The following is a 21,641-nucleotide window of genomic DNA, read 5'->3' on the forward strand; positions in this document are numbered from 1 at the left end:
AGGAATGTGCAAGGTGTTACATTTCAACAGTTACATGAAAAATCCAGACCCCTGGATGAAGCAGGGTTGAAGTTAGAGCTATTATGCTACATTTGAATAATTGCCAGTTTATCGATATATAATTGTTAGAATGAAACAGAGTCCCTTCTCCCCTTTTGAAATGGCTCCATTGAATGTACATCTATACCAGGGGTGGCCAACCTGAGCCTGAGAAGAAGCTGTAATTTATGTGCATTATTAAAGAGCCACAGTAATATGTAATGATTATGTATATATATATGTGTGTATGTGTATGTATGTGGTCACCGTGTGCTTGTGCAAAGATTCGAGGAGATACATATTAACTTCTGAAGAGTCGCATGTGGCTCCAGAGCTTCCGTTTGGCCACCTCAATATATACCCAGAGCAACATGTCTTCCTACTGAACAGATTAGATTTCTATAGGTGCTTGGCTCTAGGCATTGCTTTTAATGTCTAAAACTGCTCTTTACTCTGATTAGCACTGCACGGCCTGCTTAGTGATAAGAAAATGAACTGGATTTCATCTTAGTTTGTGGACCATAGGATCATAGGACTGTAGGGATCTTACAAGATCATCTAGTCCAGCTTCCCATTCATGTCAGAATGCTCCCTGATAAAACCATCCTAGCCCAGTGTCTATCCAACCAGCTCTTGACAATTTCCAGGGATGGAGATTCTACAACTTCTCTTGGAAGCTTGTTCCAATGCTTGACCACTCTCATATTCAGAATTTTTTTCTTAATTTCCAACCTAATTTTCTCCTAGTCTTCTGCTTTACAACCACAGAGAATAGTCTATCTCCACACTCTCTAGTATCTCCTGTCAGGTATTTGATCAAATCACCCCTTAGTCTTCTCTTCTCCAAGTTAAATAACCCTAGCTCCATCAGGTTTTCCTCTTAAGTCACCTTTCCCAGGCCTCTAATCATGTTTGTTGTTTTCCACTGACTGCCTTCAATCTGTCCGCATCTTCCTTGAACTATGTGGCCCAAAACTGGGCACAGTACTTCAGGTGGGGCCCCACTAGTACCAAAAACAGAAGAATTACTTCCTTTTATTTGAAAGAGACCCTTGTATTAACACAACCCAGTATGCTGTTGGCTTTTCTTTGCAAAAAGAGCAAACTTTGGCTCATATTCAGTTTATGGCCTACTGTAACTACTGTAACTATTTTCAATGGCTTAAGCAAATTTCAGTTTTAGAATCAAATACTTCCTTACAGTACATTGCTGCAACTCCAACTCCTTTTAGTGGCCCATAGATGGCAATATTAATCATAGTTTTGTAGATCCAAATGTTCAAAAAACATGAGTTAGATTTTCAAATTATAAAACTGGGAAAAAAAATTATCAGATTTAAAAATAAGTTTTTACCTTCTGTTTTTCATTTAGCAGCTTAGGCCACATCCACACATGGTTTGGATGTTTGGTTCCCTGGGGACAACTAGCAGCAGCACACTTTGAGCCACTGCTAGCTGTCTCCGTGCCATGTGCACTCTGGCGGATGACAAGTTACCCTAGAGGTGGTAGGGTGGCTTGGAACAGCACTGGACTAGCCCCAGCAGCGTTACCTGGGGGCCTTCTGGGGCTGCAGCAGTGGCGATTCTGCTGCGTGGAGCCTGGCCAGCAACTTTAGCACTGCTCTGTGCAGTCCGGCTCCGCTTTTGAGTGGTGCGCGCTGCCCATGCATATGATGCTCCGTTTTTTTTTTCTTCACGGATTTTTTTGATTCCTGCGTATCCAGGAAGTCAAAAAAACTCTCTGTTCTGCTCCCATGTACTATGGAGAATAACGGAATGTGCAGTGTGCGCGCGTGTCTGCAGTGCCGCATACTGCAGGGCCACGTTCATCTGGATGTAGCCATGATGTTCGTGTTTCTAAGTTTATCCTTGCAACAATGAAGCTAGAGACACATTTTTAATGAAGGATGAGATTCTCACATATTCATGATAGCAGGAGTTCGCTGAGTATCAGGACATGTGGAATTACATCATAAAAGCTGGTAACATTTCATGAGAAGAATCTCTAGGGGATTTTAAAGTTCGTTTTTTTCCTGAAAAGTTATCTTATAACAAAACAACTGAGTTCCAGATTAACTGATTCAATGAATTTCTGATCTTAGTTACAAGAATTATAAGCAAAATGCTGCTTTTCTACCGTGACAGACTTCCACATTCAATCTACAAATTGAACATTTTCAGTTTCTTTCTTCCTTGTATGTCACAACTAGAAATAAAGATTTTTGTGGCCTAAATTCTGCACTCACTTATACTTTTGCTATTCCTTTATCTTCTCTGCATCACTTATATCAATATATGTACATATAACCATTTTTGTGTGTAGATAGATAGACAGATTGTGTATAAGTTCCATGCCATGGTATCTGAATGGAAAAAAGTTTATGTACCTAGGCCAATATTAATTTATTCATACAATGTATCCTTTTTTTTTTTTTTCACCAGTAAACTTTTCACAGTGTTCTTGGTAGAAGATATATATTCTTTTAAATATTATTTACCATTTATAGGATGGGTGTCTCTTTCAATAGAACTGCATAGGTGAATCTGAGGTTGGAGTATGTCCCAACAGTTGAAATTCACTTATTTCTGTGGATGATGCATGAACAAAGCTAAATTTAATTTTCTTAACTGTTTAGGCTCTCCAGTGTTAACAGGGATAAACAGCAGTGAAAATCTTGTGTTACTGAAGTCACAAATGAGCTCTGAATATCTCCAGGGATCATCTGTGTAAGAAGGTGCTAATTTTACATACTCATTTTTCTTTCCAGGTTTACCCTGGAGCACTTATAAGGGGTGTCTTTCTATAATTTTAATGCATTTTTTCAGTGATGTGATCACTGTTTTAGTGAATGCACAGCTGCATTTTTTAAAGTAGAAAAATATATGCATATTTTTTCTAGCTTGAGAAAAGAAAAATATCAGTGTCCAGCTGTTTATGTGTTGATGTAGGGTGGCTATGCTCTTAAAATCTTAGAACAGAATCTGATGACTGGTAATATTCAGTGGTAGCCTATTTTGGAGGCTTTTACATGCTCTGCTGTTATTGGGTTTTGGCCACTAAGGCTAGGGACAGAAAATACACATAAACCATATAAGTTATCTGTAACCAGTTCAAATCTGTAACACAACAGAAGTTCAGTGCACATGAACCACTTTCAAATAGAAACCAGTTTAAAATATACCTGGGTGGATGTAGTATCAGAGGCTATGTGTAGGCAAAACAAAGGGCATGTGTGTACGACACTTTAAATCGAGTTAAATGCTTTTGCAGCACTTTAATGGTGTTGGTATTTGCACATTTTGGTGGTGTATTGCGCAGTAATTCCAGCCACTATAGCAAAGTTGGTGGCGGCATAATGCACCTTAAATAACTTGGAGCACAGCAAACTAAAACTCCTCTGAGGAGTTTTAGTTTACTGCCCTACAGCTGTGGAGCAAAGCACCAGGCTCTGTGCAGCTCAGGGCCTCTGCAGGAAGCCCATGAAGGCAGCCTGGCAGCAGTCCAGGAAGCCAGGCTCTGCCCAAGGAAAAAAAAAGCAGTGAGATATACAATTTTTTTCCCCTGGAGCCTGCCTGCCTGCCTCAGTTGCATGGGGACCCGGTGCTTCCTTCTGCAGCTGCAGTGCCTTCTGGGACCACCTGAGCCAGATGCCTGTGAGCGGGTGCCACTGGGCGGGGGGGGGAGGGGCTGCCACAGAGGGAAGCACCAGCACCAGCACTGCTCCGCTCACTGGCAGCTTGCTCTCCCTTCCCTACCACGAGAGAGGCAGGTAAGTGCACGGGTGTGTGCACGACACAGGGGTTTACTTGGCCCTAAATTGAAGTGCTGTTTTTAAAAACCCACCACTTTAACACCTAAGCTTGCAAGCACAGAAGAATATTGGATTAAAGGATTTTTTCCAGTTTATTTAGTTCGTTCCTTTGACAGTTCTGTGTGTCTGTAGCATATTTCAGTGTTTCCTAACATAGCCCAGTGGATAAAGAAAGCACAGTTAAATAGAAAACATGAAAGCTGGGCTCTATTCCTAACTCTGTCATTGGTTTGTAGTTTGGCCTTTAAGCTCAGGTCAGCTTAAATTCGTTTTCTAAATTTGAACACTTAATAGTATTTCAGACCCAGCCTAAATAATATATTTTTCAATGTTTAGGAGCTCCTATAGAGTTCAGTAACAGTCATGAGTACTTAGCAACCCCCCAAATCAAGTGCCTGATAGGTAGGTAGGTAGGTGTTATCATTAGTCCTTCCTCACTTCTCTTCTTTAGTTGCATGGACAGTTTTGGAAAGTTCAGCTCTTGGTACTGCCTTGGAGCCCTCAAATGCAGTTTGGTGCTCTAGTCCACCTGAACTCTACATCTGAAAGAAGCTTTTTGATTAATGATTTGTCAGCTGAACAGAGTTGCTGTCAGTGTTGATAGCAGTACAGTCCAGTCCAGGCCTACAGCCAATCAAGGATCAATATTGCTATATTCAGGCATGTCCAGCTGACCGGGTAAGTGCCTCTTGCAGCATCGCAGACCAGTTTGAGATGCTGCAAGAGGCATGCTGTGAACAAAAATATGTTCCCCGTGCTGTATAGTTGCAGTGCAGGCTCAAAATTTGATACCTGGAAATCCAACTATAAAAAAAAAACCCAAGGGTGGAAAAAGTGGGGCAAGGCATGGCCCTGGACTGTGCCCTGAGGCAACTAGGGGCTGGGGTCCTCCAATGAGATGCTCTGGTAGCCAGCCAGAGCATCTCCATGGCTGCCTCTTGCCCTGGTGCTGCAGCACACTGCCTCCCTGTGCGGGGCAAGGAGTGGTGCAACCTGCAGCTTGATCAGACTGGGCTCCATCCCCAAGTAAGTAGGGACTAGAGTGGGGGCTGTGTGGGTGCAGGGGACTGTGTGGGGAGGGCTGCTCGGGAGGGGTAGTCCCCTGCCTGCACCCTGCATGGCCCACAGCCCCCATGCAGCAAAATCAGCCTTTGGGGCACTCAGGGCCCTCATGGAACAGCCCCCCCCTCCCCCAATGGTATGGGGCAGTGCAGCTCATCCCCAGCCACCTGGTACCCGGTGCTGCCTGTGCCACATTGCACAGCCCTGGCCCAGCTCATTGCAGGGCCATCCACCCTCAGCGTTCTGGGCCCCTCAGGTTGTCACCCGCAGCCTGGCACCACTTGCAGTGCAGGGACCATGTGTCATGCTAGGGTGGGTCCTGCCTCCACAAGCCCTGTGCACCATTGGGCAGGGACGGTTCCATAGAGGCAGAACCCAGCTTGGTGTGACACATGGTCCCTGAGAGCCGGTTCCCAGAAAACAGCCCAAGCAGCCTGAAGCTGCCCAAAAGTGCATGGTCCCATGTTGCAGTGTGCTGCACTGCGCTGCTCCATGCCAAGCTGGACCTGTGACAAGCAGCACAGGTGATGCTGGGTTTGAGGCAGCCAGGGCCACACTGCACCACAGGGGTCTCAGGTCACAGTGGGCTGTGAGTGCCCAATGGCCGCTGCTGATGGGTGGAAGGCTATGGCCCCGGAAGTGGGGGAGCTGTGACCCCTGTGGGAGGAGCTGTGGGCCCTGCAGGGGGGGCAGTCCTTGAACTGTCTTGTGGGGCTGCACCCTGTGGGGAGCAGGGGACCCACCCCTCCCGAGCCCCCCCCACACAAGCTCCCCATACCCATACTCCCCCCACAACCCCAAGGCACCCCGACAAACCCCTCACCCACATACATGGCCTTGTGGGTCAGGAGTGAGGGGACTGGATGGGGGGCAGGCTGTGGGTTGACAGTGAAAGGCAAGAGCAGGGGCAGGGCGTTGGCATATTAGTGATGTTCAATGCCACATATCCTGGTGAGCAAAGGGGGTAGGGGCAGCTCTGATTCTTCTATGACAAAAAACCCAAAAGTAAATGCCAAAGTGTATAGATATTTAGACATTATTTTATTATGATGATAGAGGCACTGACAGGCTTCCAAATTGCTTTAAACTTGTAAATATATCAATAAAACATTGCCCAACTAATCTCTTTCTATATATAGTGGTGTTTCATTTTAATAGTGGAAGAACACTATTTTGGATATTTTAATGAGACAATTTGGGTTTCTTATCAGAGAATTTACAATTTTTAAACATCAGGATCTTCGCTGGTACGGCAGTTGGTGAGACCCAGACAGAAGAGCCTGTCCAGGGCCAGCACTGGGGACCCAGCTGGGGGGCAGACAATGTGGCTGACCTCTTCGCCATTTGGGGCCAAGAGGACATGCTTTGACAATTCAAAGCAGGCCACCACAAGGAGCACATCTTCTAGATTATAACTGCCCAGATGGCACAGTGGGGGCACCCCATCTTGGTTTGGCAGGTATGCAGCCAGAGGGCTGCAGGTCCAAGGGGGCAGATGCTGTCATTGGTGGCAGAAGGTCACAGCCAGGCAGCAGCCCCCACTGCCAAACTTCTGCAGTGGGTAGAGGGTACAGGGGTCAATCCACTTGAGGGCTGCTTTTGCAGTCCAGCTGGCACAAGGGGTAGTGTCCCCAGACACCAACTGCCTGGGCCTCAGATGCTCCTGAAGGCAAGTAGCTCTGAGCTGCTCACCAAGTTAGGTTTTTATATTGCTGGGGCCAGCACAGGGCAGGTTGTTATACAGCTGGGGCCAGCACAGGTGCTGGACCCAGGCTCTAGCTTCCCCTGGCTGCAGATCTAGAAGGAGCCAGGCAGGGTCATTTTTCCCCAAGTGACACAACTTGCCCCACACCGAAGTGCACATCCAGGCATGTGCGCTGAGGCAAAAATTCACAGGACAAATTTGTGCCGCCCCTATTTGTGCTGCTGCAAGTGCACATGCCTGCATGTGTGGACATGCCCTTCAGGCACAAACCAGAGTCAGAAAAGGCAATCAAACACAAGGCACAAGCCAAGTCAGAAAACCAAGAGATCAAAAAGAGAGTGAAGTCCACAAGCCAAGTGAAGAAACCAGGATGTCAGAAAGCAGGCAGAGTTACCAGAAGTGCAATCTTAGGTCAAGAAGAAAACCCTGTTGCCCAGACACCTCTTGTACCTCTCCCTCACCTTATACAGGGAAAGTACCATATATATGTCAGCCACTTAGGTATCAGGGGTGCATCTACACATGCACATTTTCTGTGCAGTAATTTAGGTTACTGTGCAGTAACTGAAAATTACTGTGCAGTAAGAGCATGCATCTACATGTGCATGCTCTTACTGCACAGTAAATATGGTGACTTACATCAACTTGGACATCATGCAGGTATCAAATTTACACCCAATTAGTTACTGTGCAGTAGCGTATGTGTAGATGCCTTACTGTGCAGTAACACTGTATGTGTGGACTGACTTGGGACTAACTTCAGTCCCAAGTCAGTCCTCACACAGCATTACTGCACTTTAACAGCTGCATGTGTAGACACCAGCCTAAAAACCACTTACTGTGTAATTACTGTGCAGTGAATGCACATGTAGACATGCCCAGGGAGAAGGTAAAGACTTAGTTACTAATGACGGCTTTGGGCAGGCCACATCCAACTTTTGAAAAAATCAGTAGAGTGGTAAGTTGAGAAAGTCTGCTGTACTCATAAAGCCAAAACCCTGAGTTCAAGGTTGCAGGCCTGATGGTAGTGGGAGAATGGTTGATGTGTTTGATTTTGACTTAATATTTTTTCATTTCTCAGGGCGGGGCAGAGAGGTGGAACCACCACAGGGTCACATTCTCCAATATCTTATAGATTCATAGATTCATAGATGTAGGGTTGGGAGGGACCTTGCAGATCTTCTAGTCTGAACCCCTGGGCAGGGGAGAAAACTGGGTTCAAATGACCCCAGCCAGATAAACATCAAGCCTCCTCTTAAAGACCCCATGTAGGAGCCAGTACTACTTCCCTTGGAAGTTGGTTCCAGATCCTAGCCGCCCTGACTATGAGGTAGTGCCTTCTAATGTCTAGTCTGAACCTACTCTCTAACAACTTATGGCCGTTATTCCTTGTTACTCTGGGAGGTGCTCGGGGAACAAGGTCTCTCCCATTCCCCCCTGTTCCCCCCTGGTAAGTTTTTATAGACGGCCACCAGGACCCCTCTCAGCCTTCTCTTATGAAGGCTGAACTGGTTAAGGTCCGGTAGCCTCTCCTCGTAGGGTCTGCCCTGCTGTCCCCAGATCATATGAGTGGCCCTCCTTTAGACCCTCTCAATGCTGTCCACATCCCTCCTGAAGTGTGGTGCCCAGAACTGGACACAGTACTCCAACTGCAGCCTGACCAGTGCCGCATAGAGGGGGAAGATCACCTCCTTGGCCCTGCTTGTAATGCATCTGTGGATGTTGTTGGGTGCAGAATGAACAATGGGTTTCTCACCCACATAATCTACAAGATCAATACATCTCATCTGAAGCTTTTATTCGGTTGATTTCACAGAGGGTGATGGATTTTATTTGTCTCTGATTATTCAGATGGAAAAGTGATGGGGACAAAAGTTTTTCTATTAGCTTTTGTATATATTTAATTGGTAGATAGAGACAATGTACATTATTGCCCTCTATGTTCCTCCTTATCATGTTATATTCTAGTTCATAGAATAATTATAACCCAACCTCTAAAAGGGAAAGGTGATCTAGTGAGGTGAGAATTCTTTGGATGTATCAGAGCTGAGGTGCTGCTGTTCTACGTGTTCCCACTCCTTGTCTGCATTGCATCTTGAATAGTCTCAGCAGGGCAGAAAGACCATGTTGCTTAGGTCCCTGTCACACATTACATATATTATGCAATTCACTGGTTAATCATATAATACATTTTAGACCAGCCAGACATGCAAAGTAATTATCATGCCATTAAAATGTCTATCCAGCTACAAAAAAGTCAACCAGTTGCAAAGGTAATGCTTGAAAAAGTATAACAACTCTATAGTGGTTTCTATCCCGCTTTAATTGAATGTGGCAGGGCGCTTAGTGTGAGTACATCAAAATCCACATGGGGTTTTAGTTATTGTGGTCCTCTCAGTATGTCTTTTTCCTTGTGAGGGGAGTAATAAGCACTTCTGTGTATTGTTGAAGGCTTGTGCTATGTTTAGTAGGTATCTGGCAAAGAGCAAAATTAATCCTTCCTTGCCTCCTGAAATGTGAACAACTGTAAATTGGCATGTGAACAACTGAGAATGGGCATGTACCCACTGAACTTGAGCTAAACTTGAGAATTTTCTCATGTCAACATATTCTGGTATGCCAACTACAGCTGTATTTGATGAAACCCTGCTAGTTGTTCAAGAAAGTTATCATTATAGTAGAAGAGGTTTCTAGCCTATGTCACATATAAACCCTTCCCACGTACTACTACAGCATAAACTAATCAGAGCCCAAGGTGTGAGCTGTAATTATGTTCAGATAGTAGCTTACACTGCAGGTAGTCCCACTGAAATCAAGGTTGTAAAGACAAGTATATTTTTTTGAACTAACTTTAGAGAACGCACCATTTTCCATATTATGGTCTTCTAGGAAAGCACTAATAAGTGAATGGCTCTAAATATTTTTAAGCCCTGATCATGCAGTACTATAAAGTCAGTAGAAATCTACTGGTCAACTCCAGTATATCAGGTTATGGATTATACTTGAGAATTTGGAACATAGGGAAAATATTGGATTTAGTTTTAGTGAAAAAAATCTTCTATGTACATTTTGGAAATGATTTAATAGATTTAATTGATTTCTTAGACATGAGGGCTGGAAGGGACCTCGGAAGATCCTCGAGTCCAGCCCCCTGCCCAAGGGGCAGGAAGTCAGCTGGGGTCACAGGATCCCAGCAAGATAAACATCTAATTTTCTCTTGAAGGTGTTCAATGTAGCTACTTGAACCACCTCCGGTGGCAGGCTATTCCAGACCTTGGGGGCTCGGACAGTAAATAAATTCTTCCTTATGTCCAGCCTGAAACAGTCTTGCAGTAGTTTATAACCGTTTGACCTCATCATCCCTTGGGGTGCTCTGGTGAACAAACATTCCCCCAGATACCAGTGGTCATCCTTGATAAACTTATAGGTGGCCATCAGATCACCCCTGAGCCTGAGCTTTTCCAGGCTGAAGAGTCCCATAGTGTTCAGCCTGTCATCGTAAGGTCTGTTTTCCTGACCTCTGATCATGGCTCTTCTCTGGACTCTCTCAAGCTTCTCCACATCCTTTTTGAATTGTGGGACCCAAAACTGGACACAGTACTCCAGCTGCGGCCTCACCAAGGTCGAGTACAAGGGGAGAATGACGTCCTGGGATTTGCTTGAGAAGCATGTATGATGCAAGCCAGCGCTTTGCTCGCTTTACTGGCTGCAACATCACATTGAAGGCTCATGTTCATCTTGTGGTCAAAGATGAGCCCACAAGTCTCTTTCTTCCGTAGTGCTAGCCAGTGTAGCATTGCTGAGCCTATAAGGATGCTTCAGGTTTTTCCTCCCAAGGTGGAGAACATTTCATGATTATCCCTTGAAAATACTCATGATCAAAGATTTCGGATATCCTTATAAATCAGGAAATATATAATTAGAAAAACACAGCTGTTTATTAAAAGTAAACTTTAATTTAAGCACTGCATTCTTTTCACTACTATGCACGTGTACCTGCTTGTGCACTCATTTCTCCTGCAACTGAAAAGTCAGTGGGAATTTTAACATTGATTTCAAAGGAAGTAACCCCAGGCTCATTGATTGCCTATACACGAGCAGTGAGGCTGCTCCAACGCGCTGTAATTACAGTGCATCAGAGCAGATTAATCAAGTCTGCTGGAGTGTGGTTATTACCACACTCCAGCAGACTTGATTAATTGAGCCTGCTCTTACGTGCTGTAATTACGTGTTGGTGCAGCCTCATTGCTCATGTATAGGCACCCTATGAGCCTAGGGTTATTTCCTTCATTCTACGAGCTTTAGGTAAAGCACTCCAGCTGCCATTTTTAAGTGCGGGGACCCTGATATATGAGATGCTCCTGGCACTTTAATTAGAGTGGCTCTCTCAGAGTCGCTCTAATTAAAGCACTCTTCCCCCACTCCCCGAGCACATGTATAAATACATGAATACATACATGAATAGGCATAGGAATGTGCTGTACCTTATTCTCACCTTTCTTTACAAAGAGACATTGGATTCATAGACTGAAGAGAAAGAAATTAGGGAGAAAGATGAATTTATTATAAGCAAACTCCCCTGCATGACAGTTACTTGGGTTACAGGAAATTGGCATTGCTGGCCAGCTTGTGAACCATGAAATAATAGGTGACAGGGCTGGAAAACCCCTCCTAGGTTACCTGCATAAAGCAAGCTTTTCCCCTATTCTTAGAATATTTTCTCTAATATCCTTTTAATTTCTCCTAATGATGATACCTCTGTTAACTCACATTCCTTAGGCAGATCATTTTACCATCTAATTATCCCTTCTGATTAAATGTTTTTCTAATAACTAGTCAAAGTCTTTCCAATTTTTATCTTACAACTTTTAAGCTACTTGCTGCTTTTTTCCATGCTGCTCTCCTAGTTACAGTAAATAATCTCCCTGCTTTAGATTGTTTCTCGCTGTTTACAGAGCATTAGCATACTCCCTTTCACTTTCTTTGGACTCAGGTACAATTTAAGTTTCTTAAAACTCGCACCATTAATCTTTAATTTATTTTTTGCCATTTGTATGAATTCTTTACATTTTTCAATGTCCTTTTTCTACCAAAAATCCGAAACTACAGATCCAAGACAATGTAAGTCATCATTATTATCTCCTTTGACAGACAAGTAATATGCTTTTATATATTTTATATTCTGCAATATATTGTCTTTTCTTCCCTAATGTTCAAAGGGTCACAAAAAGGTCAACATTTTCCTATAGTTTTCATCCAGCACGCTTTCAGGTTTGAAGAGTACTGTGACATCCTTAAGACCCTGGTGTGACTTCTGTGAATAAATGCATATCTTTCATACTGTTAATCCCTTACTCCCTTGTGTTGAGGAGCTGTGATTAGAGTTTTGTGGTCTGGTCCAACAAGAATTTAGCTAGTTCATGTAGCATTACAAAACTGTCTACTTGTTTTTTTATTATAATTTCTGAACTGTTTATCAGCATTGCGGCATACTGAGCTAACTTATTCAGGCATGGCATTAGTGGGGGAGCTGAAGGCCAGATCCTATAAAGGATTTAAGTGCCTGAGTCCAAAACTGCAATCCAGAAAATCCCTGCTCAGCAGCTGCCTAAGCATGGAAGCACCTCAGTGCCTTAATTTCTCACTTTAATGTACCCCAGGTTCCTAGACTTGCATCATTGCACATGCCTAAAACTGCCCTAGGTTTGTCAGACCTGAACAGCTCAGCATCTGAGTCTAGTTGGCATCAACACCTACATGTTACTCTGCCTAACACGCACTGACAGGATCAAGTCTCTCACAAAATACAGTACCACTTTCGTTTCAGACATAATGTCTTCTTGCTGGGAGCACACTCCACCCTTCTTGTTAAAGCTGTAACACTGTGTAGAAACATCTGCATGATTCATTAGGCCAGAGAGAGGGCACAAAAAAGAGGATGGCTGTCGGCTAGCTGTAAAAGCACTTGCATGGACTTCAGGGCTGCTGTGGCCAGTGTGCGGGAAGCCTGTGTACCAGCTGCAGCAGCAGCCATTGCCAGAGTGTGGGGAGCCCAGGTCATGGCTGATTAGACTCTACCCCTCCTTTTCCCCCCTATTCCCCTTCCCCAGCTCTGCACAGGGTGTCCAAAGAGTTTGCTCTGTCCAGGGTATCGCGAGGCATTTTGCATTAAGAATGGCAGCAGTGTAATTTTCCAAGTCTAAATTTGTAAATGATGAATCTAAGCAATGTTTTAACCATTAGCCTCAGAACAGGTGCTTTGTCATGTTTCTTGTGTTCTAAGCAGCTCCTGTATCTCTTGTTAGGTTATTGCTTTGTAAGTAGTATGAACATTATTTGATATTTATTACTTAGATCTGTGTATCCCCCTTGTCTTTCTCTGTAAAAGAGCATAATTCAGATTTTCTTCAGCTGTAACTTTGTCAAACCTATTACAGCAACATTACATGAATCTCATGGTGCAACATTGCCCTAAATTGGTTTGAATTAACAGCATCCCTCCTTGCATAGAGGCTAAGCTGGTAGTGCCAATATGACTAGAATAACTGCAGAGGGAAAATAGCCTTAAAGTCATTTTTGCAGCATACCTCTCCATCATCCCAGCTTTGTGTTGGGCAAAACTTACTTGGATAAGCTAGTGTGGATCATAAACATTATAGATTCCACTCCTCCAACATGATTTGTGAACAATTACCTTATTTCGCAATGTTTAAGTTGAGTTTTGAAGCCCAATTTTTAACTCTTAAAATTCAACCTTGACTTAAACACCATATCAATATTTTTGACCCTGACCCCGGCCCCAGCCCTGACCTCAGCTGAATCCCAGCCCAGCTGTGACTCAACCTTCACCTACCAACAGCATCCCTGTCACTGGAGGCCATCCCCTCTGAGCAGCGCTGCATGGGCTGCCCCAGCCGAGTGGCTCCATCCTGTGCGAGTAGTGGCAGGCTCAGCACTTGGCTGGTGCAGCCCAGGCAGCGCTGCTCACAGGGACCAGGGCCAGGCTCAGTGCCCAGCCAAGTAGTGTCTCTATAGTGGGCTTGAAAGGGATGGGCCATGCCAGCCAAGCACCAAGCTTGGCACCACTTGCAGTGGACAGAGCTGGGCTTGGCACTCCATTGGCATGGCCCAGGAAGTGCCACTCACAGGGGATCGGGCTCGGCTTGGCATTTGGCTGGTGCAGCCCCAAGCCCTGCAAGTGGCACTGCCTGGACCACACCAGCCAAGTGCCAAGCCTGGCCCTGTCCCCCGTGAACAGCACTGTGGCACGTGTCCCCCCACCCACCAGGTGCCCAGCACATGGTGAGGGTGTACAGGGGCCGGTATAAGTTGAGCCCATATTTCTGACCCAAAAAGTTAAGTTATACACCATATCTATGAAATACCTAACTTTTTGGATCAGAACAATGGGGTCGACTTATACACTGTGTCAACCTGTACACTGTGAAATACGTTATTTATAATGGTTACCCACAGCTTATTTTTCTATAACTGAGGATGCATATGTTTCAGAAGTTTAATACCGTTTTGCCAAACTGAAAATCTGCAGTGGCCCAGGTCAAATTATGCTGTCATAGAAAGTCAATGGAGTTGTGGGCATGTAAATGAAAACAGAATATGGCTTTCTAAAGCCAAGATTTTGAAAAAGAAAAAAAATCCTCAAATTAGTCTCTGTGAATTCATTTTTCTGCAACTGAATAAATGTTTTGATTTTCAAAAGTGCTAAACACCCAAGACAAGGCCACAAATTTCTGCAGAAGCTGAGACTGTTTAGATTTTCTGCAAATCAAGTCCCTTCTCCAAAGGTATCTAAGGCCCTAAGTTTGCATTTCTTCTTCCTTTTTTCTTAGTTTCAAATCAAACCCCTTGCCTTTTTCTGGGGAAAGGGAAAAAAGTTCTCTCAGAATTTCTCTGTCTCGCTCTCTTTTGTTCTTACACTGGAAAGTGTGGAGTAAGTCAAGGCTGGTCTTATGGTATTTTACTCAAGTAAGGTATGCCACTGAGTTAAACTCTCACTAAACTCTCACGGTTATTGATATTGTGCTTTTGCTGGTCTGTTCTTGCCTGCTTTACCAATGTAAGATTGTAGTAAAGCATTTAAAGCGTTCTTCAGCCTTCCTCCCTCCCTGTCCTACAACAGGATGAAATGCACTCTGGCAACAAGGCCACAGGCTTGGCGGATGGCCAATATCTGCGGAAGCAAATCCCTTCTGAGGATCAGCCTGGTGAAGCATGACTAAAGGAAGTGCACTGTTCTGCCTGCTTACCTGGCAGCCAAAACCACCTCTAAGGCCATTTCTTCAACCCTCCTTATCTTTTTATAAATAGGACAATGATTCCAAATAGGCTCAAGCACTTAATAGAAGCTCTTACTTAACCCTGGAGAATTAGCTTCTTCCTTTGATCAGGGCTAGTGGTCAGGTCACCACCTAAGTAACCCTCCTTCCTAAGCAGGGCTTGCTGCCAGGTCATCACTTAAGCACTTCAAAGATCCCTCAAGTGATATCTACCATCATTTTCTTAGTTGATTCTTGCACCCTTTATTCTTCTAAATTGACACTTCTCAATCCCTGTTGAACAAACCTCTCTGTCCTACAGTACATTCCTGATTCTCTAAGAGTATATACTCTCTCTTTGCTTGTATTAATTCAGCAAAAAATTTGGGATAGAGCTTGTGTGACAGATGTTATATAAAATAGAGACATATCTTATTTGTAGCACTGGGCCTTATCATTGAATATTGAAAGGGGAATGTGTGCCCTCAGTTACAACCCCTCCCCCCCAGAAACCCCAACACCTCACACACAGCAGTGATTTATTTGATTCCTTTATATAAGATCCTACAACACCTACATATTTATATGGTTAAATGAAAGGTAGGTAGGTTCATAGCCCTAGCTACGTATAGAATATCTATTTATCCAACACATCTATTCATCCTTAAGGAAGACGATTTATGAGTAGTAAACTATGTGACTCCTTCCTGATTTGGAAAGACCATATTTAAGGCTGAGAAGTGGCTCAGTCTCCTGATCCACTCAACTCCTGGACATGAGGCTGCTGCTTTGTGCTAATTTTGGTAATGTTTCATGCCCGAGGATGGAATATCACTTTGTTATTATAATTCTAGCTATTACAATGTTCAAGGTATTTTCCAGGAAAAGAAAAATGAGGCAGTTAAGCAATACACTATGACAACAGATTGTGTCTTGCTGAGCCATTACAGGTGATGGGGTAGATTTTTAATTTTAATGGATAATTCTTGAAAGGTTCAGAAGTTTGTTGTAAGGCCTGGATTTTGTATGCTTATGCAAAGATGCTTCAACTCCCTGAAACTCTTGAGCTTAAAGGCATTAAAAAGGCCAAGCTGGAAATGTCTGTTTTCATATTAAGAAACCACCAGCTTTGTCTAGAGGAGGAGGAGGATTGGTGAATTAATTATCAGCTCAATGTTTAACTTGAATCAATGGAAATGCCACAACGATTGAAGAATATGCATTAAAGATCGAGTAGCTCCAATGACATAGGGAAACCAGATATGTGTATTAGGAACCTGGGGCAGTTTTCTCAATTTCTTATTCCATTATTCTTGAATGAATTAATCTGTAAGAAATAGAACCACATCTGAGATTCTTGCTGAGCGACTGATCATCAGATGGTGGATGTAATAAGGTGGATTTGGAGTACAGTAGCATCTGGGGTGGGGGTAGGGGGCAGTCAGCTAGAACAAGAGTGTTTCAGAGCATTAGTTTGGAATTATGGATACAAGGCTGCAGGGATGCAGCCCTGAAGTGTGGAGAGTGAGTGAGTCAGGGAGGGGGCTCAGCAGTATAGCTGGGCAGTACTGTGTCCTAGGCAACACTGTATCCTCCTGGCACCCTGCACCTTCCTTTCTCTGGCTCTGGCCCCAGGAAGGTCAGAGAAGTAATGGTGGCACATGGTGGATGATTGGCCAGATGTTCGTGGCTGCATGGTGGGGGGAGGGAGAGATATTACCCTCTTCTTTTCCACAGATTTATGTCAAGTAACCAAGAAACCACTGCTTTTTTGGTGGCAAAAGGCTGATGTCTCTCTTCTGGAGCAAGCAAACCTCCAGCCACTCATCCACCATGCAATACTACCACTTCTGTCATTCCCTGCTGCCGTTGGAACTGGAGCAGGGGATGGCAAGATGAGGCGCCCCCAGCTCCATTTTAGCACCATCTCAGGCAGTGACCATGGATCATGCCTTGTCTGATTTTTATTCCATTGAGAGAGCTAGATGGTATAAGAAAAAGTAAAGGCAGCAGAGGCAAGGGAAGATTAATATTAGTCCTTTGGGGTCTTATGAGGTAGTGTCTGAAAAGGGCTTCTACAGTGTGAATTACTACTTAAGAAACCAAGGTTTTGGTCAAAGTGTGAATGAATTGCAAACACAGGCCTGTTCTGAAAATGACTGTTTGCACATTAACCTGATGGGATTGGGTGGAAAGCATTTTTCTGCCCTATGACAATTTTACAGATTTAAAAATGTTCTTTCTCTATCAGATTGGAGACCAGGTATATAGCCTGGTGGTACTTAAACATTCCTGAGATATCAGAGACTCAAGGCCCTGCCTGCCATTCTCTCCAGTCTGCTGTTGTCACTAAATTATTGATTGCTCATGTGGGTATCCAGCACAGAAGTGATGGCAATTGCTTTGGCAACACCCGGTTACTCACGCAGTGTTCCCTACGTAGCAGGTTTAACAGTGGTAAGTCTAGGACTCAGGATTGACAAAATCCTGTGATGAAATGTTACTAGCTTGTTTCTTTTCTAATGCAGTCCTAGGCTGAACAGTCCATTCTTGCACTAAAATTTGTCATGTTGCTAAACCATAAAGATACTGAAAGTTAAGTATAGATAATAAGGAAATGGTGAGACAAATTCACAAGCATTTTTTTGTATTAAAATGACTGAAAATCAGTTTTTCTTCCATCTCTACTTCCAAAGGGTGTTTAAGATCACTGTTGTATTATAATAGGCCTCTATTTGCTGCTCTTGTTCATCATCTTTGAAAATGGACCTTCCCTATTTACTTACATATTTAAGGGTGGCTCTACTTGTAGAGAATGGAACCAAATTATCCTTTTCACGATATCCCCTGAACTTATCTCTTACCTGTCATAAAGAAGGAAGCAAATTTAGGATGAACATGACAGAGAACAAGTTAGGCCAGACTATCTTGATTTAAATAGTGTTTTTACTCGCATAACACATGCACCCTTCTCGCAAAAGTCAGTCCCCAAAATTTGGATGCTTGTCTTTAGTGAGGAAGCTGAATTTTTTTTCTTTTTTTGCTAGAATAGAAGCATAGCGATGTTGTGCTGCAAGAAGACTTCCAACAAGTTGGGAGGGCAGAGTCCAGTGTGACCATTTCCCAGACGCTTTCAAATTGGCAACAGTTTTTGGCTGAGCAGACAGATGAACAGTCAAAAACTGTTGACTGCTCATTTCTCTGCTCAGCCGAAAACTATTGCCAATTTGAGAGGAGCCGGGAAAGGGTTAACATTGGACTTTGCCGTTTCTGCTGTCCCAGAAAGAAGCTTGCTTCTTCTTCCATCTGCTTCTCTATGAAAAAGTCAGTTCTAGGTCAGGACTGGATTTTTTTTTTCTATATTCTGCCTTCCAAAAACAAGGTGTGGCTCTTACTTGGGGGCAAGTGGTATATGAAAAAAATATGGTATGTTCAAGACTCAATGCCCCCTGGTTAGTAAATCTGATGGCTATGCTGTCAGGGACAGGCTTGTCTTACTTTCTTGATGTATATACACTTTGGGATTTGGAGTTTACTGAAAGGAAACAGTGAAGAAGGATGACAAGGAAGAAAAGGAAATTGTGACAGTATCTACACACTTTTTAAATCCTCCATTTAAATCCTCTGCATTGCAACCTAGAGTGATTTAGTTTTTTGATCTGTTAGGACTAAACTATTGAACCAGCTCTTGGGAGGTTATAAATGTTTTTCCTCAGGGAGCCAGGTTTCCAAAATAATTTATTTTTCCTATAACAGAGAGTTATCAACTCCCAAAATTCATTTTTCTATATCATTCAACATAACAGTTTATAGTAATATTTCTGTATCAGTTGGTGTGGCATGGTATAACAACTTTACCAAATATATGGCAAATGTGTATGGTACTAGATTTTAGGTAAATGAATTTCAAAACTGAGAATGTCACATAGAGCACGTCCAAGTAAAACATATATGCATTTGTATCACCTTCTGCTTGTGTAGATTTTTTGTACAAATTCTCCATTGAACAGGTGATTTCCAACATTATTCATTAACATAACTGGGGCCTTATATAGGCCTCATTTTCATATGTACTGACTTCTGGTAGAGTAACATGTTAGGGCTCATTTAATTTCAGAATAACAACAATGAAAATACCATGGCAAACTGATATCTGAGCTATTTAGAGAAGTTTTGAATGTCTGGTCTGTTTAGAAGTCAAAAATCTCCGTCACTCTTAGCAGCAGTTTGAGGATTCATTAACTCATGGCTATGAAGCAGTTCAAAGCTTAAACATGCAAAGTATTATTATTAGTGTTTACCACAGAGGTACTGTGGCATTTTGTATCATTCTCATACAAGCTTCTGAAACCCAAGTTTATGTTTTTCCCTTTGCATGTGCATCAGTGTTATGAAGAAATCTTAAAAGGGAATTCTTTTTTTTCATTTGAAAGGATTGACCCCTCCCTGCTAGAGATAGAAGAGCTTCAAGGGAGGACTTGCCCTTTTTCCAACAGAAATACCTCACCAGCAACTCAGCTTTATTTAACACGTCAGCAGTACAAACAATACACTGTGGACTCAAAAGAACTGTGTTACCACTGCTGATTTTCTTTTAATGAACTGACATAAGGAAGGAATGGGCTGTATCATAGTGCTTTACTTTGCACAAGTCCAAACCAGCATGGCCCTGGAGCCTACTTCAAAGGCTGAGATCTCTATCTACAAGAAGGATTTCTATAAAACAAAAGCAGCCAAACTTTTAGTTTTCACTTAATTACTTGAACTAGCATTTTGTACTTAACAAATTCTTCATGTAATGTATGAAAAAGAAAGTATTTGAAATAAATGGATTTAGCTGGAATGCATGATATGTAAACAATTCCTTTTTTATAACAAACCTATTATAATACACCTATTTGACTTGATTTTTTTTCATAATACAACTTGGGTAGATATGACCTCTGCACATTGCTATTACCATTTACATGAGTTCAAATTGGATTAAATATCCTAGGTTATTGAAGAAGGTATTGGCTGAGGTAATTTCTGAGTGGATGGCTAGCCTCCTTGAGAAGTCATGGAGGCTGGGTAAGATCCCAGATGATTGGGAATGGGCAAATGATACTGTCCATCTTTAAGGAAGGGAAGAAGCAGCATCTGGGGAGTTACAAACCAGTCAGTCTTGACCTCAATACCTGAAAGATCATGGAGCAGATCCTCAAGGAATCAATTGTGAAGCACCTAAAGGAGCACAAAGTGATCAGGAACAGCCAGCATTGATTCCTTTGATGATAAGGTGACAGGCTCTGTGAATGGAGGGAGAGCAGTGGATGTGATATAGCTTGATATTCACAAGGCTTTTGATACTGTCTCCCACAACATTTTCATTAATAAGCTAAGGAAATACAAACTAGATGAAGGTACTCTAAGATAGATGCATAGCTGGTCAGATCATCTTGCTCAATGAGTAATCCTCAATGACTCAATGTCTAGATGGAGGAGGTATCAAGTGGGTTTCCCTGGGGGTCTGTCCTGGGTCTACTATTGTTCAACATATTCATTAATGATGTGGATATTGTGATTGAGTGCATTTTTAACAAATTTGAGGATGATACCAAGTTGGGAGGAATTCCATGCATTTGAAAGGTAGGGCAGGATCCAAAATGATCTGGACAGGCTGGAAAAGTAGTCTGCAAACAACCAAATGAGATTCAGAAAGGACAAGTGCAATGTCCTGCATTTGAGATGGAATACTTGCATGTGCAAATACATACTGGGAAATGACTGTTGTGTCTAGCCTGTAGTTCTGCAGAAAAGGATCGGGGGGGGGGGGGGGGGGGGGGGCTGGGGGTACAGTGGACCATAACATGAATATGACTAATAATGTGCACTTATTGGGAAAAAAATGCCAGCAGTTTGCCGGTTTGTATCAACCGGAGTCTTATTTGCAAATCAAGGGAAATGATTCTTCTACTCTGTTCAGCACTGGTGAGGCCTCATTTGGAGGACTGTGTCCAGTTTGGGGTCCCATACTTCAAGAAAGATGTGGACAGATTGGAAAGAATCCAGTACAGGGCAACAAAAATTATTAGAGGCCTGGAAAACATGCCTTATGAGGGAAGGCTAAAAGAGCTAGGGCTATTTAATTGGGAGAAAAGAAGGATGGGGGGATCATGAAAACTGTTTTCAAATATCTGAAGGGCAATTATAAAGAAGCTGGAGATTAGATTTTTTCTGTGCCCATAGGGGACAGGACTAGGTGGAATGGTTTTAAGGTGCAACAGAGGAAATTTAGGTTGGAGGTTAGGAGGAAATTTCTAACTATGAAGATGGTCAAGCTTTGGAACAGGCTACCTAGAGAAGCTATGGAATTTCCAGCCCTGGACATTTTCAAGAGCAGGTTGGACAGAAGCCTGTCCAGGATAGTTTAGTCAGGGAGGATACTGCCTTGAATGGGAAGCAGGACTAAATGATCTTGTAGGAGCCCTTGCAGTCCAACTTTTCTATGATCCTACCCCTCCTTGTCCCCAGCGAGCTCTGCATAGTATCTCTGCATATTCCCTTTGTACATCACTTATTTTGAACTATAGTGAATAAGGGGATGAGAAATCTGATCCAGATGTATGTAACTAACTAAAGATATTTTTGACATTTTACAGATGGTAAAGGTGTAAGAAAAATCTCTGATGACCACTGGAACTGATCTGGTGTATTCCTGCACACACTTAAGCCTTAATGAACACAGCAAGCTATGCAAATGATAAA

The 21,641-nt window shown here is 43.0% G+C and overlaps 1 long non-coding RNA gene across 2 annotated transcripts in view; it reads left to right on the forward strand.

Annotated features, from left to right (window-relative positions):
• The window catches only part of LOC102369892, a 140,855-nt gene that overhangs the window by 94,789 nt on the left and 24,425 nt on the right, over window positions 1-21,641 (forward strand). Inside the window, exon 3 of one of the 2 annotated variants that reach the window (XR_323300.1) lies at window positions 19,328-19,625. The exons of the other annotated variant lie outside the window; for it this stretch is intronic. This is a non-coding gene — a long non-coding RNA (uncharacterized LOC102369892). Of the gene's footprint in view, window positions 1-19,327; window positions 19,626-21,641 lie in introns of those variants that run through there. 2 annotated transcript variants of the gene reach the window in all.

Source organism: Alligator sinensis, unplaced genomic scaffold, assembly GCF_000455745.1.
Source record: "Alligator sinensis unplaced genomic scaffold, ASM45574v1 scaffold375_1, whole genome shotgun sequence".
NCBI lineage: Eukaryota > Metazoa > Chordata > Crocodylia > Alligatoridae > Alligator > Alligator sinensis.